Source organism: Nothobranchius furzeri, chromosome 8 (assembly GCF_043380555.1).
Source record: "Nothobranchius furzeri strain GRZ-AD chromosome 8, NfurGRZ-RIMD1, whole genome shotgun sequence".
NCBI classification, from domain to species: Eukaryota; Metazoa; Chordata; class Actinopteri; order Cyprinodontiformes; family Nothobranchiidae; genus Nothobranchius; species Nothobranchius furzeri.
The window spans coordinates 53,356,116-53,383,973 of record NC_091748.1 but is presented as its reverse complement, the minus strand read 5'-3'; the positions used below and the strand labels follow the sequence as shown (position 1 = coordinate 53,383,973).

Below are 27,858 nucleotides of genomic sequence, written 5' to 3'. Positions count from 1 at the left end.
TCAGCTGCTGTCGGTCTAGATATCTAGGTTACTTTACTCTTACTTAAAATCTCGCATAAACGTATGCAGGTCATTCCTCTTTTATCATGCCTATGTGTTTAGGATAATTTTCCTGCTTAACTCACCAAACATCAACACCAATCACCCACGATGCTAACCCAAACTCAATGAACCTGTTTTTGCCATCAATAAATTAAGACCAATAAACCTTAAGATCTCAGTTGTACAAATAAACCTATAATCTATAATATAGTAACAACATTGAAAGAAAGTAAATTTTAAAGAAAACTTCATTAAAATTCAAACAGTAGTTGTATGGATTTTGTTTTTTTATTGACCATATAATGACATGTTAATGCTGACTGCAGAAAGTAATTATAAAAGGATTACATTCTCATTTGTTATCAACAAAAGAGACTCACAGAGCAAAGATTTGAATAAACATCTTAAAAAATAACAAAAGCTGCTAGTTTATAGAGTCCTATTGTACCTGTATTTCACTGTTGTAAACTGTTTTTCCTGTGATTTTATGATGTTGTGCCACTTTCTTAAAGTGACCTTGCTCTATTATGTTGAAGTAACATGTATCCCTTGTCAAAATGACCTTGAGAGTCCTGAAAGGCGCTTACAAATGAAATTATAATTATTATTGTTGTTTAATATTACGTGTGTCTAACTAAGGAAAAGTGATTCTTTTTCAGCATCTCTTGACAAAACTGTTGAAACCGGTTCATCGGTTTGTGTGAATTAATTTTCAAGAACTAAATTTAAACAAATAGAGAAAGAAACTGAATTCTGACCAAATGATGCCCATCAGATGAAAATACCACCTACATTTAAGTATAGCATAAACCATTTCAGAGCTGAGAAACGTCCCCAACCATTTGGCATTCAATAGATGGTTTGAGATTTTTGTTTATTAATTAAACAGTGAGGCTTTCTTGGCAGGATGCTCTCAGACAGACCCAGGACCCGCTGGATGGATTTATGCCTCCGAGGGAACACCTTGGGATCATCCCACTGGTGGAGCTGGTAGAAGATTCTGGGGATGGGGTGTTGGGCCTCTCTGCAACCTAGACCCAGATGCACAGACAACTCATAAGCAAACGAACCAAGGCCACCATCATTTGGTTTTTCAATAATGTACCAAACACATTTCTAGAATTAGAAAAAGTGCATCCTCTCTGTCACTCAGTCAAAGCCAGTTTCCCTGAACCTCTTAGCCAGGTTTTCAAAGCTCTCAGTCACTATCAGGAGTTGCTTTTCCAGTTAGTCCACCTCCTCTGAACTGATGTCTCTTCATCTAAAGATAGACTAGTTCTAAAACTCATAACCGCACAGAACATGCAAAGGCCCCATGGCTTAAGTCAGACGTTGTAAGGTGGCTGCTCGTCCGTGAGTTCTAGTTTGAAACAAGAGACCAACAACACATACAGCTCAGCTGACACAACTCCTCAACAACTCCATTATTGTTGCTCACAATACATACATCTGAATGCTAGAGCTACAACAAAGGTTTGTTCAGTTATTGTCCGTATAAGAGCTCACACCTTGTGAAGGGTGACTTGTAATGCAGTAATGTTTCTCTGAACAAAATCTGATCAGGCAGAGAGTGCTTCGTATCAGTGCTGTTGGTGTCGTATTCGGTCAAGGTGAGGCTGATAGACTGGCAAGTCAAGGCACAAGATAAGACTATCCCAGCAAATTATCTGCAGTGGCTCAGAAGAGGATCAGTTTCATTTAACCCCTGGTTGCAGCTCGTTGACCAGTACATGTGACACACTGACACAAATATGTCGCTGCCAAGAACAAACACGCTGAGAGGCTCTCCCAAGACTGTCAGCAAAATCATTTTTACATCTTCGTGTGAAACCCCAACGTGGCCTTTGTAATCTAAACACAGTCAAATACTTTCAAAAGAAAAAAATATGAAAATAATAATTTTAAAGGATTTATGCAAAAAGGTCACATTTATTGGAGTGAGGTTCTGTGGAAACATTGAGAACAAATACTATTTTGCATGTTGTTGACAGCTCTTTGTGTGAACTCAGCTTGGAGAAACACAGATTAGTTCTGACTGGATTGATAAGCTAATGGCTAGTCACAGCAGATCGAGGAACAAAGTACAAGTATGCAATCTTTAAATATTTCTATCCAATAAAGTGTTTTTGTGGTTAATGCAAACACTAATTAGCAAATTTTTACTTTGTTGTCAATTTTTCATGATGTGGTTACAAATACAGAATCTCATTATTAATGCTGTATCTGCCAGAGTACTCATCTAATGCAAAATGAAAAAATGCCTAAATGTTTACAAACCAACATTTGGACTGCTGAATGTTTGGAGATTGGAATCATTTTGAGACTGCAGCAGTCAGTTTGGCCACATCCAATTTAGCTCATCATCAGTCAAGCTAATAGTTTCCTCCCCATCCCGTTGGCTTATGGTTCCCCAGAACAAAGACAAATATTTACTGCTAGAGAATGGGGCTATGAAAGCTTTTTAGTAATCTGCTTTGCCCTGGATCACACATGTAGTACTTCAAGTTAAATGAAATGCGAGTTTCGACTAGGTCTGTCACGTACTTTGAGATTTGTTAGCTTGTTAAAATTTGTAAATAACAGGACTACAAATCAGCTGCTGCATAAATGACGTCACCGCAGAATCTCACTTACCACATGGCCAAATTGTTGGCTTTGGTTTTCCCCACATTGATGCTCCTTCTGTCATCCTTGAAGAAATATTCAAAGCTAGCTTAGCTCACAGCAGTTTTCTTCTCAGTGTCTGGTTCAGTGATTAAAAGGTGTGATGCAATTGTAGTCCTACATTTTCACACAAAACCTAAAATACTTTTGCCGCCTTTTGAAAATAAGCACTTTCTTGGCATCAAAATGTGTCTTTAAAATTCAGACATCATGGCACGTAGGATCAGAAAATAGTTTTAATAGCCCCATTGGCCTGAATTCTTTTTTTTTCTCTTATTTCCAGGGACCCGTGGTCTGGAAGTATGGGTGTGACAATCTCTCTAATTCTAATTCCCAGAACCGAAGTTGTTTATAAAGCTGTGTACAACAAGTAAGATATTATTTGTTTATGCATGTTCCACAGAACACAACTTATTTATAAAAAGTTATAAAGTATCCCTTAAAGGTGGAATATGGAACGTGAACACCAAAGCGACATCTAGTGTGTGGAGGTTGTAGTTGTAATAATGGAACACAATTCCCAGCCGTCGGGATACCAGGATTGAAATGAAATTTTTTATTTGGGTCCATCTGTTGTAGGCTTCACCGTAACTCACTCTGGATTTAGATCTTTTATGGTCACGCCTTTTCTGAGAAGGACAACTACATCTTCTGGGCTCAGCAGCAGCTGCTTGACATGCCGAGTCTGCCATTATCTACAGAGCCAGCCTCACTGTGCTGAGCAACCAGCAATAGTGCCCTCTATTGGCTGGTAGATGTAAACATTAACCCAGCATCATGCTTGTCAAAAATAAATATTAGATTATTTAATTAAAATAAAGCTTTTAAAGAAAACACTGTACCTTCCTTCTGCACCTTTAAACGCCCAAAGGAGGTATTATTTTTAAAACATTATAGCTTTTTATTCAATTGTTCAATATTGAACCTTTAATATTGAAACTATTACTGTGGTAAACGCGTTGTGACCAAATAATTTTTATCAAAGTGTAAGTGTTGAGCATAGGTCATGCAGGATTTGGAGCCTTGGACAATATAGAAAACATAAAACACTCTAGTATAGAAGTTTTGAACTGAAGGGGAACAAACACTCAGAACTCACCCAGAGTCTAAAACGTAACTAAAAATCTTGGCAAAGTTCATCTTCTGTGCACTAACCTCTGAAACCTGGTTTCCACGAGGACACCTCGACGAAATACAAAGCCCCTTTGTGTGGAAGCAAAAGGGAAAGAAAAATAAAACTAGGACAGTGCGAGTGACAAAAGGTACAGGAAGAGATGGAGGTAAAAATGGAGGAGGCATTGAAAAAATATATTACAAAAGATGATCACAGATTGAAAAGTATTCTGCGTTGCTGCTCCAATAAACTCTGACATTCACAAATTGGCCACTTTTCAGTTTTGTCACACAGGAAGCTCAGTAAAGAAAAAGACCACACACACACACACACACACACACACACACACACACACACACACACACACACACACACACACACACACACACACACACACACACACACACACACACACACACACACACACACACACACACACACACACCTAGATACATTGTTTGACAACTGCTGAGCATAAATTTATAGATTATAGCAGTCGGTGACACACTCAGATGATGAAATGAAAGGATGCTTTTATTTGAACAAAAGAACATATTTTGGACAAACGTGGGCTGATTTGTTTAGTACAAAGTCTGCCTTTTTACCTACGCAGAAACCCTTCGTAGACTGAAGAGAGCAGCTTTTGAAACGCTTGAAAAATTGTACATTTTAGGTTATAATGAACAACCTTCTGTCCTATAATGACACAGTATTAAACTGGAAAATTGTTAGCGGTATCAAATTAGAGCCACAATTATTCTTTGTTCTGTCAACAGCAACAGAACAGATCCTGCAGTTTCCTTTGAAAAAATCCTGCTCAGAACTGAGAAAATGATCGAGGAGAAGCAGAGACAGTTCACAGACGTTTTTGGTGTCTTTCTTTTTATATTCCTGTCTGTATAAATGATCTGAAAGCCGAAAAAGATTTTCCCAATGTTTTGTGGCCAAACTTTATTATTGCTATTATTATTGTTAACATTATTATTATTATCAATGACACGAAAAGATACCTGAAAGTTTATCAGTTCTTTGCAAATGATGACATGGTCAGCTCCTTGTAGGTGAAACAACAAAGTCAATCTGCATTTTATTCATTAGTTTAAATCTTGACTGAGCCACATTTTGCAGCCAGCTTGTCTAAAAGAATTAAACCACGCAGAGATGCTGCAGGTTATTCTAACTGGATGGTTTCTCATATGGAAACAGCTTCTCAAAGGTTTGTTCAGGGTCACGGACGTTCTTTTGGAAATAACTTACCATCCACCTTTCTTTCAATAATCAACTTTCCACAGTTTATGTGGAACAAACATTGCTGCAGAAGTATAATCCTATGACCTCTGTCTCTCAAAATGGTGTTCCAGAATGATGTCAGATGCTGGGTTTGTGTCATAAACAACTTTGGGCTTAAAAAGCAGCAGAAAACTCACCTGGGGAGGCTGCCTTTGGTGTGACCTTCATCACCACCCTCTGCTTATTCAGCGTTTTCTACAAATGCCGCCTTTCCCGGCAGGGGCGGCGTTAGGCCCGGCTACTTGGGCTGAAGCCCCGGATGTTTTATGAAAAGCCCCGGATCTAAATCGCGGAAGTAACATGCAGTACCAAAGTCCAACAGAGAGAGAGCAGCTGGCAGTAGTTTGTATACAGCCTGCCTGAGCCTCCACCACTGAAGAAGAAGCCCTTCCGCAGCCGGCTTCTTCTACTCTGCCTGAAACGCATGAGTGAAGATGGACATAAGGACGTTTTTAAGACAAAAAGTACCACGACAGAACCCCAGCTTTGATGAGACTGGTGCTGACAGGTTTGTGAGTCTTATTTGAAAATATTTGTTGTGCTGCTGGTTTGCCTAAAGTTAGCTTATCAGGTAAAGTTGATGGATAAAGAAAGGGAATATTTACAGTCATCTCACACTAAACACTAACAGGAACAATACTCTGCCCTGAAAATGCTTAATATGTAGCTTCAGATTAAAAATTATGTGGTACAAGACATGTATATATGATGCAGTTGACTAGTGCGAGTCGCGTGTGTGTGTGTGCGCGCGTGTGTGTTAAGCCCCGGATCTTCTTCAGTTCTAAATCCGCCCCTGTTTCCCGGGACCCACTGATTACCTCTTTCTTATTCATTTTCTCTTTCCCTTTCCTTACTTTTTTTAATCACAATTTTTAACTTTTTTCATTTCTATGATATTTTTAACAATAAAAAAAATACTTTTTGGTTTTCATGTGTTTACTGAAATTTTGTTTTTGTGAGGCACCTCGTATTTAACTTGAGAGGTGCTATATAAACCTTTGTTGCTTCTTCTTCTAAAATAGTTCACTTTTAGCTTCTTCTGACAACAGCATACTGTTCAAAGTGTGTCTTTTATTGTGAACTCTACCCACTGGCTACCTGTTAAGTTCAGAATCATTTTCAAACTTCCATTAATTTTCAACGCCATCCACAACCTCGCTCTTCCCTGTTTGTGTGACATTGTCAACATTGCTGCCTCCTCCCGCTCCCTCCGACCTTCCTCCTCGATCCATCTTGCTGCGTCCTCTTCCCACCTTGTCACTATGGGAGGGAGAGCTTTTGGTTGTTCTGCCCCTAAACTCTGAAACTCATTAGCTGACATTCGTAACACAGACTCTCACTCCCTTTTTGATCCAGGTTAAAAACTCACCTGCTATGGGGATCTTATTGTTTGTAGTTACACACTTGTTTGTCACCTTGTTGTTTCTACCTACTGTTTGGTTGCTTTTACTAAGTGTTTATTGCGAAGTGATCTTGGGTGTCCTGAAAGGTGCTTTAAAATAAAAATATTATCATTGTTATTATTATTATTATAATTTGTTATTGTGATACCTCTCCGTGGGCTGCCACCTTACCGTGGTGGAGGGGTTTGAGTGTCTCAGTGATCCCAGGAGCCAAGTTGTCTGAGGCTTTCTGCCTCTGGTAGGGTCACCCATGGCAAACAGGTCCTAGGTGAGGGATCAGACAAAGAGCAGCCCGAAGACCTCTTTTGATGAATTATATAAATGGAAACCGTGTTCCCTCACCTGGACGTGGGTCACCAGGGCCACCCTCTGGAGCCAGGCCTGGAGATGGGGCACGTTGGCGAGCGGCTGTGCCTACACCACGCTCAGGACAATCCAGACTCTTATGCATCGTTCCACAAAAGTGGAATGACCTACCAGGCACTACCAGAACAAGGGCTTCCTTTTCAATTTTCAAGAAACTACTGAAGACCCTGCTCTTCAGAGAGCATCTTCTAAACTCGCACTCAGCCTCCACCCATTCCCCCTCTCTACTGTCCACTCCTTGTTCCCTCCTCTCCATGACTGATGTCAAGTTGTTGTTGTTAGCCTCAAGGGCAACATGCCGATTATCACTTGTAAGTCACTTTAGACAAAAGCGTCTGCTAAATACATAAACATAAACCTCAATGCATGGCTCTGGCTCTGGAACCAGTTTCCTTGAGAGGGTTTGGACTTTCTACCACTCTGGAGTTGCTCCCACTAAGAGGTGTCGAGCAGGGGTGGGCATACTAGTTGCCCACCATCTTGTTGACTGTACGTTGGGGTTTACCCCAGCGAATGAGAGGGAAGCCTCCCTCCGCCTACGTGTGGGGGGACAGATTCTGACTGTGGTCTTTGCTTAAGCACCAAACTACAGTTCAGACTACCCACCTGGAGACCTTGGAGGGGGTGCTGGAAAGCGCTCCTACCAGTGACTCCCTCGTTCTGCTGGGGGACTTTAACGCTCACGTGGGCAACGACATACATTTCTGGAACAGCGCTTCTCTAGGTGGCTGCATTTTGGAGTAGCTCTTTTGACTATATGTAAGTTAAGCCTTTTCTTGGACATTTTTTCTTCTAGTTTCTTAAGAAAAACAGTATTTTTTGGAAATTTTACTTTTCTGTTTCTGGTGCTGTGAAGCTTGGAGGATTTTTACTGCTATTTTTTCCACTTTTTTCACTTTTTGAGCATTTGTTATGACGCGTAACCATGGCAACAAGCTGGTTTAAAATCGGGAGCAGCTGATTAATATTGGGAAGGCTGAAATAATACCTCATCTGAAGCCACAAATCCCAAATGAGCTAAAATGCAAGAAGTGTGGGTGCAGAGCAGGAGCAAAACGGAGACAGAGAAAGAGGAAATTCAAACCATCTCTTCCATCGATCATAATGGGCAATGTGAGATCACTAGCCAACAAGATGGATGAACTCCAAGCCCTTTCAAGGACTCAGCCAGAGTATCAGCAGTGTAGTGTTATGTGTTTCACTGAGACATGGCTGCAGGGCCATATCCCTGATTCCAGCGTCTCTCTGCCAGGATTCCTGACTGTACGAGCAGACAAAGATCTGAAGAGGAGCAGGAAAAGAAAGGGAGGTGGAGTGGCAGTGATTGTCAACAACAGATGGTGCCATCCAGGTCAGAATTTAGTGAAATATTGTCTCTGCAGCCCAGATGTTGAACTCTTGGCAGCAAGTTGTCGCCCATATTATTTGCCAAGAGAGTTCACCAGTGTTGTCTTGGCAACCGTTTATATTCCACCTTCAGCCATTGCTGAAAATGCATGTGATGCCATCAGTTCCGTTGTCGCTAAGCTACAAACCCAGCACCCCAATGCATTTGTGGCTATATCTGGTGATTTTAATCATGCCTCACTCTCTGCTACACTTCTAACATTTCAACAGTTTGTCAGCTGCTCCACCAGAGAAAACAAGACATTGGATTTGTGTTATGCAAATGTAAAGAATGCATAAATGTCCAAAACAAGACCTCCTCTGGGACAATCAGATCACAATCTTGTTTTTCTCTGCTCAGAATACAAACCACTTGTTCAGAGGCAACCTGTGACAAGAAGAACTGTGAGAAAATGGTCACAGGATGCTGAAGAAGCCCTGCAGAGTTGTTTTGAGACCACAGACTGGATGACTCTGCCAAGGATATGAAGAGGACATCAATGCCATGACTGGATGTGTCACTGACTATATAAACTTCTGTGTGGACAATATCATACCTATCAGAACAGTGAGATGCTTCGCTAATAACAAACCCTGAATCACCAGTGAACTGAAGAATCTGGTAAATGAGAAAAAAAGAGCCTTCAAGGAGGGAGACAGGGATTTATTGAGGAGTATACAGAAGCAACTGAAGATCAAGATCAGAGACGGCAAGGAGGCATACAGGAAGAAGCTGGAGAACAAACTACAGAGGAACGATATCAGATATGTCTGGTCAGGGATGAAGAAGATCACAGGCTTCAATCAAAGGAAGGATTGCACAGATGGCAGCCTGGACACAGCCAATGAACTGAACAAGTTCTTCAATAGGTTCAGTTCAGGAACAAACCCAGCATCCTGCTTGCCTGTCCCCAGCCAATAAGACATCCCATCCTCCTCTGATCCAACATTTTCCTGTCACACGCCAGCTCTTTTGTCCGCAGTCATGGACTCTTCTGCTTCTATAAATCTGTCTTCAACCAAGTCAGGAGATGCTGCTGCCCCATTTACCTCCCCCTCCCACCTATCTGTCTCTAGAAGTCAGGTGAAGAGGCAGTTGGAGAAACTGAACAGGAACAAGGCTGCAGGTCCAGATGGTGTCAGCCCCAGGGTACTGAAGGCCTGTGCAGAGCAGCTCTGTGGGATTCTGCAGCACTTCTTCAACCTCAGCCTGGCCCAGGAGAAGATTCCAGTCCTGTGGAAGACATCCTGCCTTGTTCCAGTTCCAAAGAAAACTTGCCCATCAGTCAATGATGACTACAGACCGGTTGCCCTGACATCCCACATCATGAAGGTCCTGGAGAGACTCCTGTTGGTCCACCTGAATAAGCAAACTAGAACATACCAGGACCTGCTGCAGTGTGCTTATCGCCATGGAGTTGGAATTGAAGATGCCATCATCCAGCTGCTTCAACCAATCCACTGTCATCTGGACAAAGCAGGCAGCACTGTCAGGGTCATGTTCTTTGATTTCTCCAGTGCATTTAACACAATCCAGCCTGATGTACATTGCCAGAAACTCCAGAAGACACAGGTGGGGGCCTCAACTATCACCTGGACTAAAGACTACCTGACAAACAGACCACAGTTTGTGAGGCTGAATAACTGCACATCAAACCAGGCAATCAGTAACATTGGAGCACCACAGGGGACTGTACTCTCACCATTCCTTTTCACCCTGTACACCTCAGACTTCCAGTACAAATCAGAGACCTGTCATCTACAGAAATACTCAGATGACTCTGCAGTTGTCGGGTGTATCAGAGATGGACAGGAAGCTGTGTACAGAGAGCTGGTGGAGCGCTTTGAGGCATGGTGTGGAAACAATCGTTTGACCTTGAATGTGAACAAAACAAAGGAGATGATTTTAGACTTCAGAAGAAACAGGGTGGAGTCAAACAGTGTTTCCATCATGGGAGAAGAAGTGGAGGAGGTTGAGGAATACAAATACCATGGAGTTCACCTGGACAACAGACTGGACTGGAGAAAGAACAGCCAAGCTGTTTACAAGAAGGGACACAGCAGACTGCACTTCTTGAGGGTGCCTAGGCCCTTCGAAGTCTGTAGCAATATGCTGCAGATCTTCTACAAGTCTGTTGTTGAGAGTGTAATCTCTTCAGCCATCGTCTGTTGGGTTAGTAGCATCAGAAGCAGGGACCTGAAAAGGCTCAACAGCCTAATAAAAAAGGCTAGTTCTGTTCTGGGGATGACTGTGGAACCACTGGAGGAGATGATGCAAAGAAGGATTCTCCAAAGAATCAAGACAATTATGGACAACCCTGAGCATTCGCTTCACAATCAATTTCTCTCTGGGATTAATAAAGTATTTTTGAATTTGAACAAGACTGTCCAACAACGGAAGAGTGTCTTCAGTCAGAGGCTTCTTCAGTTTCGCTGCAACACTGACCGCTACTGGAGATCCTTCCTGCCAACAGCCATTGTAATATACAATAACTCTTTGATGACTTGATTATTATTATTATTCTGAGCTACTACAGCAATCAATTTCCCTCTGGGATTAATAAAGTATTTTTGAATTGAATTGAATTGACAGTGAGACCTGGAAAGGTGTGGTTGGGAGGAACGGTCCCCCTGATCTGAATTTGAGTGGTGTTTTGTTATTGGACTTCTGTGCCAGTCATGGATTGTCCATAATGAACACCATGTTCAGACATAAAGGTGTTCATATGTGCTCTTGGCACCAGGATAACTTGGGCAGCAGCTCATCGACTTTGTTGTTGTTTCATCTGACTCCGGCCAGGGCCGGATTTAGGAGGAGGTGGCCCCTTTTTTCAAAATTGTTACACACACACACACACACACACACACACACACACACACACACACACACACACACACACACACACACACACACACACACACACACACACACACACACACACACACACACACACACACACACACACACACACACACACACACACACACACACACACACACACACACACACACACACACACACACACTTTTACTATATTATTTTAAGGACTACAAATTTAAACTTTTTTTTAGATCACACATCTTTAATAAACCAATTCACACACACTACAATAATCCTTGAATGAATAGATTTGCATTTTATAGAAAGAAAACGTTATTTCAACTTTGGCTTCTAAAAGCTCTGTGAATCAATAACCTAACATTAGGTAGTCATTTACACATTGGACATTTTAATACAATTCAAATTCTGCTTTTGCTGTCAAATTACTTAAACAAAAATAAACAAAAGGCAAAAGCGCACTCATCTGCCACTAAGATAGAAGACTGTGCTAAAAGCAAATGATGGATCAGGCAACCAAGCTCTTTCACTCATTTGTCAAAGTTTTTAAAACCCATCAGCATTTTGAGAACATGCTTACTTTTCTGGATTTTTTGGCAGCAAAGTCCTTGACAAGATCACTGAAGTCCGGCCTTCTCATTATAGCACTCTCAATGGACATGAGAGCCAAATTGTTCAGTCTTTCTTGTCCCATTGTTGATCTGAGTCTGTTCTTCACTATTTTAAGCTTAGAGAATGATCTCTCACCACTTGCATTTGTGACAGGGAATGTCAGGTAAAGCCTAAATGCAATATCCACATTCGGAAAGATGCTCTGTAGGTTTTTTTCTCTGATTAACTGTAAAAGTAATGGAGTAGAAGTGAAGCTTCTACTCTGAATAAAATCTTTGAACTGGACAATCTCCTCTACAAAGTCCATCTCCAGATCGGCTGAATATTTTCTTTGGAGATTAGAGGCTTTGTTTCATAGTTCTTGGGCAGTAACATTAGAAAGGTTGTTCAGGAAGCCAAAAGTGTTGTTGAGGTTATCACATGCAGCATACCTGCGATCCATTTCAGCAAGTAGTCTATCAACAACCATCAAAAATACACTTGTGGAGAATTTGTGTCTCGCTGACTGCTCCACCTCTGAAGTGGTGGCACTTTCTCCTTTTGTATTTGCTTTCTTTTGTCTCTGAGTGCTTCCTTTGTAAACATGTGAAACTGTTGGAGGCAACTCCTTTGCTTGCGACTCAAACCTGTCAAACTGATCTCTCAATGTAGTCCCTCAAGGATCTTACCAAATCCACAGCTTTGCACAAGTCTAGCTCCACAGCCTGCAACGCTACACTTGCCTTTTCAAAGCGCTGGAGGATGAAATGCCACACAGTACACATGAAAGCAGTTTCAAGTTTGTCCATTTTTTTATCAAGTGACCTGGCTTCATTTCTAGTTGCTGCATTGTAGTTATGGTGTCATGTACAATATTCTTTAAAGATTTCTGAATGTTTGCATAGTTTATGCATATTGCCTGTGTGGCATCTGCATGTGCAGCCCATCTTGTGTTAGAAAGTGACTTCAATGTTTCAATGCACTTATTAGCATTGGGCTTGAGTCCAGATGTCACTATGTTCCAGCTTGCTGTTGACTTGGAGCAGAAATTAAAAAGGTTTTGCACAAACTGCAAAAAATCAACCAACCAAATTCAGGGTGTGTGCTGCACATGGGACCCATTCATTAAGGGCATTGACTTCTTTTATACGTGCCTGTAGTCCTTTATATACTCCAGACATGTTGGCAGCATTATCATAACACTCCCCCTTGCAGTTTGCAATGTCAATGTTCATTTCTCCCAAAATCTTGAGTACAAGCTCACATAAAGCTTCCCCAGTATGGCTCTCTATGGGAAGAAATTTAAGAAAGCGTTCCTGGGAGTGCCCTTCAGGTGACACATATCTCAGAATAAATGTTAACTGATCAAGGTGGGAAACATCTGGTGTGGAGTCAACAGAGATCGAATAGTATTTGGCCATGTTTACTTCACCGACTATTTCAGACAGAACACGATCACCCATCAGTTGAACAAACTCTTCACATATTTTAAAAGAAAGATATGAAGGTGTCCCTGCACCTGCATTTCCATATTTCTCTATGTGAGACTTCAAAAAGGGATCAAACTCACTGATTAACTCCAGAAGGCCCAGGTAATTACCATTATCAGTCCTGCCAAAAACATGACTAGATCCTCTAAGAGCAAGTCCTCTCTCTGCCAAAAACTTCACAACAGACACAACTCTTCTCAAAACTTCAGTCCAATATGCACTCTCAGATTCTAATAGTTTTTCCAGCTCTGTATCTATCCTTCCAGCAGCTGACCCAAGTGGGATATATGTTAGCATAGCCTTTCTGTGAAGTTCACTGTTTTCATGCTCTTTCATCAGGTTTGTGGCATGTTTCCAGTCACCGAAACCAGTTTCAAAGCACGATTAGCTTTTAGCATCACTGAAAATGCAGCATGCAAAACAAAACACAGCTCTGGTAGATGGAGAGTAAAGCAGCCACTGTCTTTGGACATACTCACCATTGGCTAGTCTGCGTTTAAAGTGCAGTCTGGAGAAGAACCGCTTCTGCTGTTTGTACACTCGTTCGGACGCTTTAAAATTTACGTCCATGTGTTGGCAGCTCTGCGGTCCTCGCTCAGCCCAGTAGGCACGCACAGATGCATCACATTTTCCCCAGCAAGCTGGATCCGTACTGTAACAAGGTTCATCCAAAGTTTCAATCCGTGGCCCAGACGCACTTTCGGTCGCCAGTTTTCCACAATCACTCTCCGATGGGAAAAGATAATCCATGGAGGATGTGGTGGTCTCAGATGCCTCCAGGTCGAGTGTCTCTGCTGCCGGAACATCAGCCGCGGATTCAGCCGCCAATTTTCCACAATCACTCTCCAACAGGAAAAGATAATTCATGTTGTTGGACGTGGTCTCAGCAGGTGCCATCGGCGCCGCCGCACACTGGGGTGTGTCAGGCTGCAAACGCCCGCCGTGATGCAAGAAGTGTGAGAAAACTTGGACCAATTATAAGCAGTCATGACAGATGTTTGCCAAAACAAATCCCAGTGCTTCTCAGCTAAATGGTAGCATCTTGTTAGAGAATTACATACAAAAATAAAAATGCTTTTTGGACCGAGGGCGGGGCCTCCAGCACGCAGGGGCCCAGGGTTGTAGCCCAGGTAAGCCCATGCGAAAGTCCGGGGGTGCCTGCGGCCGCATGTCTTGGACACTCGAGTGAGGAGAGAGGCAGAGCTGTCAACTGACCACTACCTGGTGGTGAGTTGGCTCAGATGGTGGGGAGGATGCCGGTCAGACCAGGCAGGCCCAAACGTATCGCGAGGGTCTGCTGGGAACGTCTGGCAGAGTCTCCTGGCAGAAGGAACTTCAATTCCCACCTCCGACAGAACTTCCAAGATGTTCCGGGAGAGGCGGGGGACATTGAGTCTGAATGGACCCTGTTCATGCCTGCACATTTGAGGTGGCCGACCGGAGCTGTGGTCGCAGAATCGTCTGTGCCTGTTGTGGTGGCAACCCCCAAACCCGCTGGTGGACACTGATGGTTAGGAATGCTGTCAAGCTGAAGAAAGAGTCCCATCAGGTCAGGCCTGTAGGACTCCAGAGGCAGTTGACAGGCACCGACAGTCCAAGCGGAATGCGGCTCGGGTGGTTGCCAAGGCAAAAACCCGGGCATGGGAGGAGTTCGGTGAGACCATGGAGCAAGACTTCCGTACAGTTTCGAGAGATTCTGGTCCACCATCTGGCACCTCAGGGGGGGAAGCAGTGCACTAACAACACTATCTATAGTGGGGACGGTGTGCTGCTGATCTCTACTCAGGACGTTGTGGATCGGTGAGCAGAATACTTCAAAGACCTCCTCAATCCCACCGACACGTCTTCCAGTGAGGAAGCGGAGTCTGGGGACTTTGGGTTGGCCTCTCATATCTCTGGTGCTGAGGTCACTGAGGTGGTTAAAAAGCTCCTCTGTGGCAAGGCTCCGGGGGTGGATGAGATCTGCCTTGAGTTCCTTAAGGCTCTGGATGTTGTTGGGCTGTGTTGGCTGACGTGGCTCTGCAATATCGCGTGGACATCGGGGGCAGCCCCACTGGACTGGCAGACCGGGGTGGTGGTCCCTTTATTTAAAAAGGGGGACCGCAGGGTGCGTTCCAACCACAGTGGGATCCCACTCCTGAGCCTTCCTGGTAAGGTCTATTCAGGGGTTCTGGAGAGGAGGGTCCGTCGGATTGTTGAACCTCAGATTCAGGTGGAGCAATGTGGTTTTCGTCCTGGCCGTGGAACACTGGACCAGCGCCATACCCTTAGGGGTATCCTGGAGGATGCATGGGAATTTGCCCAACCAGTCTACATGTGTTTTGTGGATTTGGAGAAGGCGTTTGACCGTGTCCCTTGGGGGACCCTGTGGGGATACTCCAGGAGTATGGGGTACCAGGCGCTCTGATATGGGCTGTTAGGTCCCTGCATGACCGGTGTCAGAGCTTGGTCCGCATTGCCGGCAGTAAGTCGGGCTCATTCCCAGTGAGAGTTGGACTCAACCAAGGCTGCCCTTTGTCACAGATTCTGTTCATAACCTTTATGGACAGGATTTCTAGGCACAGCCAAGGTGTGGAGGGCATCTGTTTTGGTGGCCTGAGAATCAGGTCTCCGCTTTTTGCAGATGATGTGGTCCTGTTGGCTTCATCAGAACATGATCTTCAGCTTTCGCTGGAGCGGTTCGCAGCCGAGTGTGAAGTAGCTGGGATGAGAATCAGCTCCTCTAAATCTGAGACCATGGTCTTGATTCGGAAAAGGGTAGAATGCCTTCTCCAGGTCAGGGATGAGGTCCTGTTCCCAAGTGGAGGAGTTTAAGTATCTCGGGGTCTTGTTCACGAGAAAGAGAAAACTGGAGCATGAGATCAATAGGCGGATTGGTGCTGCATCTGCAGTAATGTGGGCATTGTACCGGTCTGTCGTGGTGAAGAGAGAGCTGAGTCAGAAGGCGAAGCTCTCGATTTACCGGTCGATCTACGTTCCTACCCTCACCTATGGTCATGAGCTTTGGGTAGTGACCAAAAGAACGAGATCGCAGATACAAGCGGCCGAAATGAGTTTTCTCCAAAGAGTAGCTGGGCTCTCCCTTAGAGATGGGGTGAGAAGCTTGGTCATCCAGGAGGGGCTCGGAGTAGACCCGCTGCTCCTCCACATCGAGAGGAGCCAGTTGAGGTGGCTCGGGCATCTGATCAGGATACCTCCAGGGTGCCTCCCTGGTGAGGTTTTCCGGGCACGTCCAACCGGGAGGAGACCTAAAGGTAGACCCAGGACACGGTGGAGGGTCTATGTCTCTCACCTGGCCAGGGAATTCCTTGGGATTCCCACAGAGGAGCTGGCCCAAGTGGCTGGAGAGAGGGAAGTCTGGGCCTCTCGCCTTAGGCTACTGCCCCCGAGACCCGACTCCGGATAAGCGGATATGGATATAGATAGATGGATGGATGGATGGGATGATTATGATAATAGGGGCTTCTCTGCTAGTCATGGACTGTCCATAATGAACACCCTGTTCAGACAAGGTGTCCATATCTGCTCTTGGGACCAGTATACCTCAGGCCGCAGCTCGATGATCGACTTTGTTGTCGTTTCATCTGATCTACGGTTGCATGTATTGGCACAGTCGGGCAAAGCTGTCAACTGACCACTACCTGGTGGTGCGGTGACTTCGATGGTGGGGGGATTCCGCCATTTTGAAGCCAGGCGACCTGAGCTGCGACTGCAAGGTTGACAGTGTCTGTCATAGCAGCATCCCCCGAAACTGCTGTTGGACACCAGTGGTTAGGGATGTTGTCAAGCTGAAGAAAGAGTCATATCAGGTAATTTTGGCCTGTGTGACTCCAGAGTTAGCTGATGGGTACCAGCAGTCCAAGCAGAATGCTGCTCAGGCGGTCACGGAGTCAAAATCCCGACCACGTGTGGAGTTGGGTGAGACCATGGAGCAAGACTTCTGTATGGCTTTGAGGAGATTCTGGTCCACCATCCAGTGTCTCAGGAAGGGAAAGCAGTGCTTCACCAACACTGCTCGGAACGTTTTGGATTGGTAGGTGGAATACTTCAAAGACCTCCTCAATCCCATCGGCACGTCTTCCAGTGAGGAAGCAGAGTCTGGGGACTTTGGATTGGACTCACCAACCTCTAAGGTTGTGGTCGCTGAGGTGGTCAAAAAGCTACTCAGTAGTGCGGCTTCGGGAACTCTGCTTGGAGTTCCTTAAGGCTCTGGATGTTGTAAAGGAGTGCTGGTTAAGGCGGCTCTGCAATATCGCGTACACATCAGGGGCAGTTCCACCGGACTGGCAGACCAGGGTGGTGGTTCCCCTATTTAAAAAGAGGGACTGCAGGGTGTGTTCCAACTACAGGGGGACAAACTCCTGATCCCCCTTGGTAAGGTCTGTTCTGGGGATCTGGAGAAGAGGGTTTGTCGGATTTGTCGAACCTCAGATTCAGGAGGAGCAATTGATTTTGGCCTGGCCGTGGAACACTGGACCAGCTCTAAAACCTTAAGCCGGGCGTACACTGTGCGACTTTTTCACTTTTTTGAGCCGATTTTCCACCCGTGCGAGAATCCACAAGATCGGGGCGAGTTTTGCGCTGAGCGTCGTGTAGTATACAGGGGGTTACAAGAGGCGATTAACACCCCGTGACCAGCTACCGAGCAGCAATCGTTACCTCGCACGGACTTCTGGCGTGTTTGATATTTTGCTCGTCCCTCGTGAGGGTATCACACTGTTGAAGCGGCGCTGCGAGCAGCTGCAACCCAAAAAGTATCAGAACTGCTCACGGCGCATGCACAATCATGCATCAACACCGCTCACCCGCTATTTCCCTAATAACACATGTTGTTCGTTTTTATTTCTACACGTTTTTTTACTCACAAAGATTGTCAAGAAAGTGTGTTTGTCATGTTCATGTCAAATTAAACTGATCACAAAACAAATGTTTACTTTCTTTATTTCTTTTTCCTCATCCAACCCGCATAAATCCCTGTGTGTCCCCCTGCAGCACTCCCGAAGGACAACAGGCAAGACAAAAAAGTCTGACGTGTAAAAACTGCTATTTTTAGCATATTTTTAAGTCCGACGTGTTGCTACCAGACGTACGGTGTGAGCAGTCAGGTCGCATCCGAGAACTGGGTCGTACAGTGTGAGCACATGACTCATGAGATCTGCCCTGCGAGGAAGTCGTACAGTTTGAGCTGAAGCTGAGTGCTACGAGTGAAAAAGTCGCACAGTGTCCGCTCAGCTTTAGGGGGTCCTGGAGGGTGCGTGGGAGTTCACCCATCCAATCTACATGTGTTTTGTGGAGTTAGAGAAGACGTTCAACTGCGTCCCGTGGGGGGCCCTGTGGGGGGTACTTAGGAAGTATGGGGTACCAGGCCCTCTGATACAGGCTGTTATGACCGGTGTCAGAGCTATGGTCTGTAATTGCAGGCAGTTAGGCGAGCTTGTTTCCGGTGAGAGATGGTTTCCACCAAGGCTGCCCTTTGTTACCTCAGACCTGCCATATTTTAACATTTTGAGAGGGAGGAGAAGTAGCAGAACAGTTAGATGTACAATATTTGAATTGTATGTAAATGTTGTGTCATAAAAGACTGAAAACCAATATTTTCCAAAATAAAATGTTAAATAAAAAGTTAAAAGCAAAAATCAGTCAATGTTAATAATAGGCCAATAATATCAAACATCCCTGTATTATTATTATTATTATTATTATTGTTATTATTATTATTATTTCTTACTTTACTGATTTTCTTCTAATCGTTATGAGCACCTGTCTGCAGAGGTGAACACTGTTCACTGAACAGTCTTTTGTGTTTGAAGTTTGCATTTTTTTAAGAGTTACTTTATTAATCTCTTCCCAGAATTAGTGATCTGTTCTTTCTATGTACGTTTGCTTTCATACCATGTCCTTTGAACATTTCAATCAATCAATCAATCAAATTTTATTTGTATAGCACCTTCTACAACATTATCCGAAGCCCAAGGTGCTGAACAACATCATTAAAAGAAAAACATTCCCAATACATGGGCATAAAAGCAGGATAAAAACATAAAATCGTAAAATAGCAAGCAAACAGCATTACAGATAAGAGATATTGGAATAAGAGATATTGGAATAAGACCAATCGATAAAAAAAAACAAATGTCGGACAAAATAAAATCAAGCATCTGGGTTAAAAAGAAGAATAGTTAAAACCATAATGTTAGGGCAATTCAAGTGACCCTAGCGCTGAAACGCAATCAGATAAAAATGAGTCTTTAAACGACACTTAAAGACGTGAAGGGATGGTGCCTGCCTAATGCTCAGTGGCAATTCGTTCCACAGAGTTGGAGCCAAAATAGAAAAAGCACGACCACCCCTCGATCGAAATTTCGACCGGGGGACCACCAGAAGTTCCTGCTCGGCTGAGCGAAGAGACCGAGATGGGGTATACCTGTTCAAAAGCGCAGTAATGTACGAGGGGGCACTGCCCTGGAGGGCCTTATAAATGAGAGTTAAGATTTTAAACTGAGCTCAATATTTTACCGGAAGCCAGTGCAGAGCATCCAGCACTGGGGTGATGTGCTCTCGACATCTAGTGCCTGTCAGGAACCTAGCCACAGAGTTCTGCACAAGCTGGAGCCGTGCAACCGTGCACTGGGCCAGACCAGCATACAGAGCGTTGCAGTAGTCCAGCCGAGACAGGACGAAGGCATGCAACACAGACTCCAGATGAGCTCTGGACAGCAGAGGCCTGATCCTGGATAGTTTTTTCAGGTTAAAGAAACAGGACCTCACCACTGTATTTACATGAGTGTCAAGATTAAGTGCTGAGTCGATTTTAATCCCCAAATTACTGACCATTTTCTTTTCATAGGGTGTCAATGGGCCAAGGTCAATATCAGCACCAGAGCCATTTCTTCTGCCAGGACTAAGTATTATAAACTTCTATTTTGCTCTCATTTAGGTGCAAAAAATTAGAAGCCATCCAGCATTTTATGTCCTTCAAGCAATCCAGTAAAGGAGAAACTGATCTATCCTCCCCACGTTGAAGAGGGAGATAGATCTGGCAGTCATCAGCAAAGAAATGAAATTTCATATTATGCTGGCGAAGGAGGACTCCAAGAGGAAGCAAATACACTGCAAATAGGAGAGGACCAAGGACAGAGCCCTGTGGCACACCCCAACGAAGTTTCACGCTGGGTGACGTTACCTCACCCATCTGAACACTAAATGTCCTGTCTTGAAGATAAGAGCGAAGCCATTGGAGGGCCTGCCCAGTTATCCCCACCCAATGCTGCAGTCGGTCCAGAAGGACTTCGTGGTCGACTGTATCGAAAGCTGCAGATAAGTCAAGCAATAGCAGAACAACATCATTGTCCATGTCACAGGCTAAAAACGTGTCATTAAAAACCATTAAAAGAGCAGATTCAGTGCTGTGACCTTTCCTGAACCCTGACTGAAAGGTTTCCCATAAATCATTTGTGTCCAAAAAGGCAACCAATTGTGAATACACGACCTTCTCCAGCAGTTTGGAAAGAAAAGGGAGTTTTGAGATGGGCCTGTAATTAGCTAAGGTTGTCACATCCAGCCCCGGTTTTTTTAACATTTATCAGAAAATAATTTATTTTATTTTAAACATCCTCGTCTCATTGTGCTTCAACATTTTATCCAAAAGATGTCAGAAAAATCCTCATTTTTGGTGTTGAGAGATTTTTGCACAGCAGATGTGTCTTATTATGGGATATCTGGTGTGATCAAAAAGCCCAGTTTACAGGTAAATGGAGAGGTAACTACACATTTTCATTTCACGTTTCATGTTTTAACTTGTGCTTCTTTTGCACATTTGTCACATTAAATGTTGAAATTCATCCTTTTAATGTACCAATAATAAATGTAATCAGGATAATTGAGTGATTACTTTGGCACAGCACAGAACAAAAAACTCAGTGAACAATAGTTTTATCAGCATTGTTTCATTTTGTTTCTTCTTCTGCTTCCTTTTTCTCTTTCACACCCAAATCTTGATGCATTTCATAAAGTCTGTGAGTTCACTACAGCAGCCTTGCTCGTTTTGATCTCTAGATTCAATCTGCTGCTGAAGCTGTATGCTGCAAGCAGAAACCTACGGCAGCATTTCAAGCATTCAATCTCACAAGCCAAACATCCCTGAAACGGTTAGACACATTTTTACTGAACATGTTTTGGAGCGTGAGCTTGGACATCAAAGACAAACCAAACAAACACAGATCTCAGAGCTATTTGTCTTAAAGTTGCCTGAGTCCTGCCTACGCTGTTCGCTCAGGGCGCAGCTGCAGACCTCGCTCATTTGCCAATTAATCCTGCACATTTAGTCTCTTACCATGCTGATTTTCCAATTACACCTCTGCGGTCACGCACATGCGCACGCGCGCGCACGCACACACACACACGTTATTTTAATTATGCCGGCACACCCTCCTCCATTTGCAGTTGTACACCTCATGTAGAGCTGCTGAGGTTTTCACTCTTGATGCACAGCTGTCTAAGTCGTCAAACTCAAGACTTGTTGCAATGAAGACACATTTAGGATTAGGAATTATTTTTAGGAATTATTTTTAAAAAAGCTTTAATCTTTGGCACATTTTTTAAATTCTTATTTGCAACCAATACGATGAATTGAAGTCAATCAGTTTCATTCTTCACAAATTTAAAGCTAAACTATTTAATCCATGATTGTTCCAGCCTTGTTTTATTCAAATGTATTTTATATTGTTGCAGGTCAAGGCATAAGACACATTTGTTCTACATTCGCAGCAACCCTGTCAGCAGATCGCTTCTAATGTTGTCCTGTTTGCTGAGGCCTTAGCTCGGCCTTGAGAGTGTTGCTAATACTGCAAACTCTTAATTACATTACATAACGAGGAAATGGCTGTGTAAAAACACCATGTTTTTGCAGCTTTCTGTTGCTTTGAAAGCTTCAGAAATTCTAATAATTTGTTTTTGTAAAATATTATGCTTGAAGAGCTTGACTTTTTATGAGGCATTTAAAGAGATACTATGCAACTTTTTCACATTTTAAATAATTTTCTTGAGCCAGTATGTGGTAAAAATGTCCCTTTACAGGATTAATAAAAAGTCACTCAGACCAACACCACCCTCTGTGGCCAGAATATTCCACTTGCAACTTCAGAGGTGCCGGTCCAGGCTGCTGGACTTACAAAAACATTGGCAACTGCACTCTTTCGTGCCTTCCCACTTGAGAGGGATAAACATCCACCCAGAGTTGCGAAACAGGATTTCACTCAGAGACTGAAATGATGCTTTACTTTTTGCTTTTATGTTTGTTTTTCAGCATGTCAACTCAGGTCAGTTTAGGTGAAAAACCTTCAAACAAGCAAATATATACCCTTAAGTTAGATTTACAGACTTTACATAATTTTTTTAGCATTAACTTTTAAATACCTTAGAAAAACAGAAGCTATTTATCATAATTATCAATAATATCAATAATAATTGGAGTCTAATCACACAACCCAAAAATGGACAAACCTTTTTGTGAGCAGATTCATCACCACATGAAATATTGAGAAATCTGCAACAAACAAGCAAAATAGATATTTATCTCACAATTTGGCAAACAACCACAATGTTATGGTTAAACCAAACCAAACAAATCACCCAGAATCTCAATTGTTTGGGCCACGCCTAGGCAAACAAACAATCAATAATCAGGTCAACAATTTCTTATTTAACCAGCAGCAAAAGTCCATACGCAACCAGCAATATATTATACATTTATCTTACCGGCTGCCTCTCTGATTTTGGTAGACATATTTAGTTTTGAGCAGACTTTCTGACTGACTCAGACCCCTTTATTGTCCCTGTGGAACCCCTTCTGCTGAAGATGGTTCCTACTCTGAAAAGAAAAGAAAAATCATCATCATCATCATTTATTTATTTATTTCCAACATGCCAATAACATCACAATTAACAACAGGATATGAATCAATAATAAACCTCACAAGATAAATCAATAATAAATCAAGTTGACATTGTTGTAGGCATGTTCGAAAGGGAGTGGGCGGAAGCCAAGCTTATTCAAGCCCACCCCTATTTTTCACTAATAGTTTAACATTCATTATGTAGAAAAAACTCAAATTCAACAACCTTATGACCAAAGAAAATCATAATCATAGCAATAATAATAATAATGGTAGTCTAGACAATTGAACAATTCTTGTCAATATTATTAATCATATATCCCCATACACCTTTACTCTCATCATTGCCCATTCTCATTTGTAATGTATTTTAACCAAACTGTTCTTCTGTAGTGTGCTTTAAAAATATGAATATTTTGACATTATTTGTGATCAGTCTAAGTTATTCCATATTTTTATCCCACACACAGACACACAAAAGCTTTTACGTGTTGTTCACACCAGTGGTAATTTAAATATTTTACCTCTCCTTAGGTTATGTGGCAACTCTTTAATTATAAATAGCGTTTGTAAACTATTTGGTAGAAGTTTATTAAATGCTTTGAAAATAATTTGAAGTGTTTGATATTTAGTTATATCCTGTAATTTTAATAATTTTGATTGTAAAAAAAAGTTGATTTGTGTGTTCTAAGAATCCAACCTTATTTATGATACGGACCGCTCTTTTTTGCAATAGAGGCTGTAAGGAGCATTGGTAATTATTCCCCCATACCTCAGCGCCATAAGTAAAATAAGGGAGAAGTAAGGAGCAATACAATACATGAAGTGTGTTGCAATCAAGAAATGACTTGGCTTTATTTATTATCGATAGACTTTTTGAGATTTTTTGTTTTGTGTGTCTGTTGTGAGGTTTCCATGACAGTTTACTGTCTATTGTGATTCCCATAAACCTGCTTTCTTGTACCATTTCAATTTGAAAACCATCTATCTTTATTGGCAACTCAAACTTTATTTCTTGATTACCACATTTTATTGCTTTAGTCTTGTTTACATTTAATGACAACTTATTGCTGTCCATCCATCTTTTAACAACAATCAATTCTTCATTTATTTTTTAAATAAGATTTGGATAATTGTCACTGCTATAAAATATATTTGTATCATCTCAGCTGTTTCAAAATATCATTAATGTACAAATTGAACAAACTAGGTCTCAGTACTGATCCATGGGGTACACCACACACAATGTCAAGATTTTTTTTTACTTTTTTTGTCCAATATTAATACACTGTACCCTTCCACTTAAATAACTTCTTACCCAGTTCAATGCCACTCGTCTAATTCCATATATTTCCAATTTGTCAAGCAGAATTGAGTGATTTCTTGTATCAAAAGCTTTTTTGAGGTCAATAAAAATTCCAATTGCATAGTTTTTGTTATCAAGTGCACTGGCAATTTCTTCTACGGCATCTATTATAGAAGTAGTTCTTTTATTTCTGAAGCCATATTGTCCATCATTAACTATGTGATGTTTATCAATGACATTTTCTAGTCGTGTATTAAAGAGTTTTTCCAAGATTTTTGAAGACTGAGGCAACAATGAGATCGGTCTATAGTTGGTAAACATGTTTATCATTATTTTTGTAGATTGGTACGACTTTACCAATTTTCGTTTTGTTTGGAACAGTGCCGGTTTGAAATGATAAGTTGCAAATGTTGGTGAGTGGTTTGGAGATATGATTTATAACTTTTTTCACCAGGAACATATCTAACTTATCTGACAGTCAGTAGATTGTTTGTTTTTGCATTTATAAACAATATTTATAAGTTCTTGTTCGGTTATAGCTGCAAGAAACATCGAGTGTGTGCTTACTTCAATCTTTTCAGCCCAAACGTCGAAAACTGCACAGCTTGACTTGACAACTGAGCTGACTTACCTGGTGCTGCAGTCTGCTTCCAGCACATTTCCTGCATATTTTTGACCAGGAACACAGCTGATTTGTTTAATTTAGTGATGAGTCACCCCTCTAGACACTAATGAAGGCTAGGAAGACAATTCAGCTGTTAGATTAAGGTGTTAAAAAGATGAATGCACAGCAAGGAGGTAAGTTCTGCTTTCTACAAATGGACACTAGGGGGTGCTAAAAGCAAGCCAAAACTGCCTAGTCTCACTATAAATTTACAACAAATAGGCCTCTGCATGTAATTTTCTATCTGGTGTGAAAATGAATTCAATGCTAAACAAAATCATTGAACAAAATAATTGAATATGTGCAAAAACATTTACATATACAGTTCTGTTTTGTGCAAAAAGAAAATTAATGTTAGATGTTCATTTATTTATTTTTTTGTCTTTTAGCTCACTGTTGTGCTGCACTCACCTGTGTTTATGTGGGGCTGTTCTCTGGTATCTATTTAAAAAGGTGCAAATGCTTCTAGGCAATCTTACTGTTTTTATCATGTATTAATGTGAAGCACATTGGCCCTGCATAGTTTTTAAGGTGCTTGATGAATGAAGTTTTATTGGACTGGATAATTTAGTGCATGGCACAGGTGCTACTGTTGCCCTCAGCAAGAAGGCTGCAGGTTCAAATCTGCTTGGAGTGAACATGTTTTCCCAACATGTGGGGTTTCCATGGGTTTCCTTCCACAAGCAGAAAACATGCATGCCAGGTTAACTAAGTGCATCGTCACAATTGTAAGTGGCGCTTTGATAAAAGTGTTAAATAAATGAATGAGCATGAGTCTAACATTTAGGAATCTGTGATTAATCTAGTGAAGGAAACAAAACAGGCAATGATCTTCAAAGTGAGATACACCAAGACTTAAACCAGGGGTGGGCAATCCTGGTCCTCGAGGGCCACTATTCAGCATGTTTTAGTTGTTTCTGTATCTAAACACACCTGGTCTGAATCTGCATGTTGACTAACAGGCTGCTACAGAATCAGGTGTGTTGGAGCAGGAAACATATTAAAACATTATGGATAGCGGCCATAAAAGACCAGGGTTGCCCACTTCTGACTTACACAGTCCTCTAATACTTCATGTGTTCAAGCACAGAAAATCAAGTAAGTGCATGTTTGGAATGAAAATGTTTAGAATCAGAGTCTAAAGTTTTTCCTCTCAGGTTCTGTTTTTCTCCCTCCGTCCACCTGAGGGCTCCCTGCATCCACCTAAAGGACCACCGGATTTAATGCGCCTGCCTCTTAACTCATCAAACTCCACTCATATCTCCCTCTATTGCACATTTCAAATCTCTTGGTTTTAATTTCATTATCTCCTCTTGTTGTACTTTTCTCTCACTGTTCATCACACAAGATTCTCACAATTTCCTCTAATGGTTTTCCAGCACTGAGACCAAAACGTTTAAAAGATTTCAGATTAGCATAAAAAGCGATGATGAGTGTCTAGTTAGATAATAAAGCTGGAGAAGATAACTGTAATGCAATCATTAAATGTAAGACATGAACAGCCACTTCTGCAGGAAATACTGCCCTCTGATGGCTGAGACTGATATTCAAAACACTTCATTCCTGTTTTATTTTATTATTAAAAACAAAAACTGGTAGAGTTCAAGTGCTGCCGTGTCTTTTTGTGCTCTACAAAGGTGACAGACAAGAACTCATAAGTGGGGGCACAGTTTTGTTTAATCTTAATAAAGATGCTTGTGGTACCTTTGGAGTCCACAGCATAAAATAAAGCTGGATAACATTTTTCTAATGCAGTAGCTGCTTTTGGCCAGAGTTTATGAGTGATTCATATGTGTGAAATACTGTATGATTCATGAGCACAGCACCAGACTGTAAAAGGTCAGAATAAACAGCACAATCTGATTTATCAGCCACGTTGAAAGGGAATTCATCTTTGAAGCAGCGTTTTTGTCCACTCAATGTCCCGATTTTCTTGTAAAAAAAAAAAGGTTATTGTGACTAATTCTTGGTCTTCCAAAAATCACAAAGACAAAATTTAGTTTGGTTAATTGTAGCCACCTTTTTTTTTTTAGAAAATGTAATGATTTTTTTTTAGAAAATCCAAATGATTAGATCTAGTGCTGGAACAGTTTAGGGTTCAGATGAGATGGAGATCAAATCAAAGAGAGTACCTGCTGGCACAGTTTCAAGCTCTTAGTCAGATTCATCATAATGAGCGAGTGTTTCTGCAGGAGAGAAGTGGATGGATGGATGGATGGATGGATGAAAGGATGAATAGATGGAAGGATGGATGGATGGGTGGATTGATGGAAGGATGAATGGATGGATGGATGCATGAAAGGTTGAATAGATGTAAGGATGGATGGAAGGATGGATGGATGGATGGATGAAAGGATGAATAGATGGAAGGATGGATGGATGGGTGGATTGATGGAAGGATGAATGGATGGATGGATGCATGAAAGGTTGAATAGATGTAAGGATGGATGGAAGGATGGATGGATGGATGAATGAATGGATGGATGGATGGATGGATGGATGGATGAAAGGATGAATAGATGTAAGGATGGACGGATGGATGGATGCATGAAAAGTTGAATAGATGTAAGGATGGATGGAAGGATGGATGGATGGATGGATGGATGGATGGATGAAAGGATGAATAGATGTAAGGATGGATGGATGGGTGAATGAAAGGATGAATAGATGGAAGGATGGATGGAAGGATGGATGGATCTATAGATGTATTTGTAAATGTATTCATGGATTTATGGCTGGATATATTGATGGCTGGCTGGACGGATGATGGATGGAATGTATGTATGTATGTATGTATGCATGGATTAATG

General features: G+C 42.1%; 1 long non-coding RNA gene across 1 annotated transcript; it reads right to left on the bottom strand.

Annotated features, from left to right (window-relative positions):
* Positions 1-341: 341 nt before the first annotated feature.
* On the bottom strand, positions 342-23,046 carry LOC139071396 (uncharacterized). The gene is made up of 3 exons (XR_011521298.1): positions 22,942-23,046; positions 22,687-22,729; positions 342-1,073 (listed from the first exon to the last, which is right to left on the bottom strand). It is a non-coding gene; the product is annotated as an uncharacterized lncRNA (long non-coding RNA).
* Positions 23,047-27,858: the final 4,812 nt, after the last annotated feature.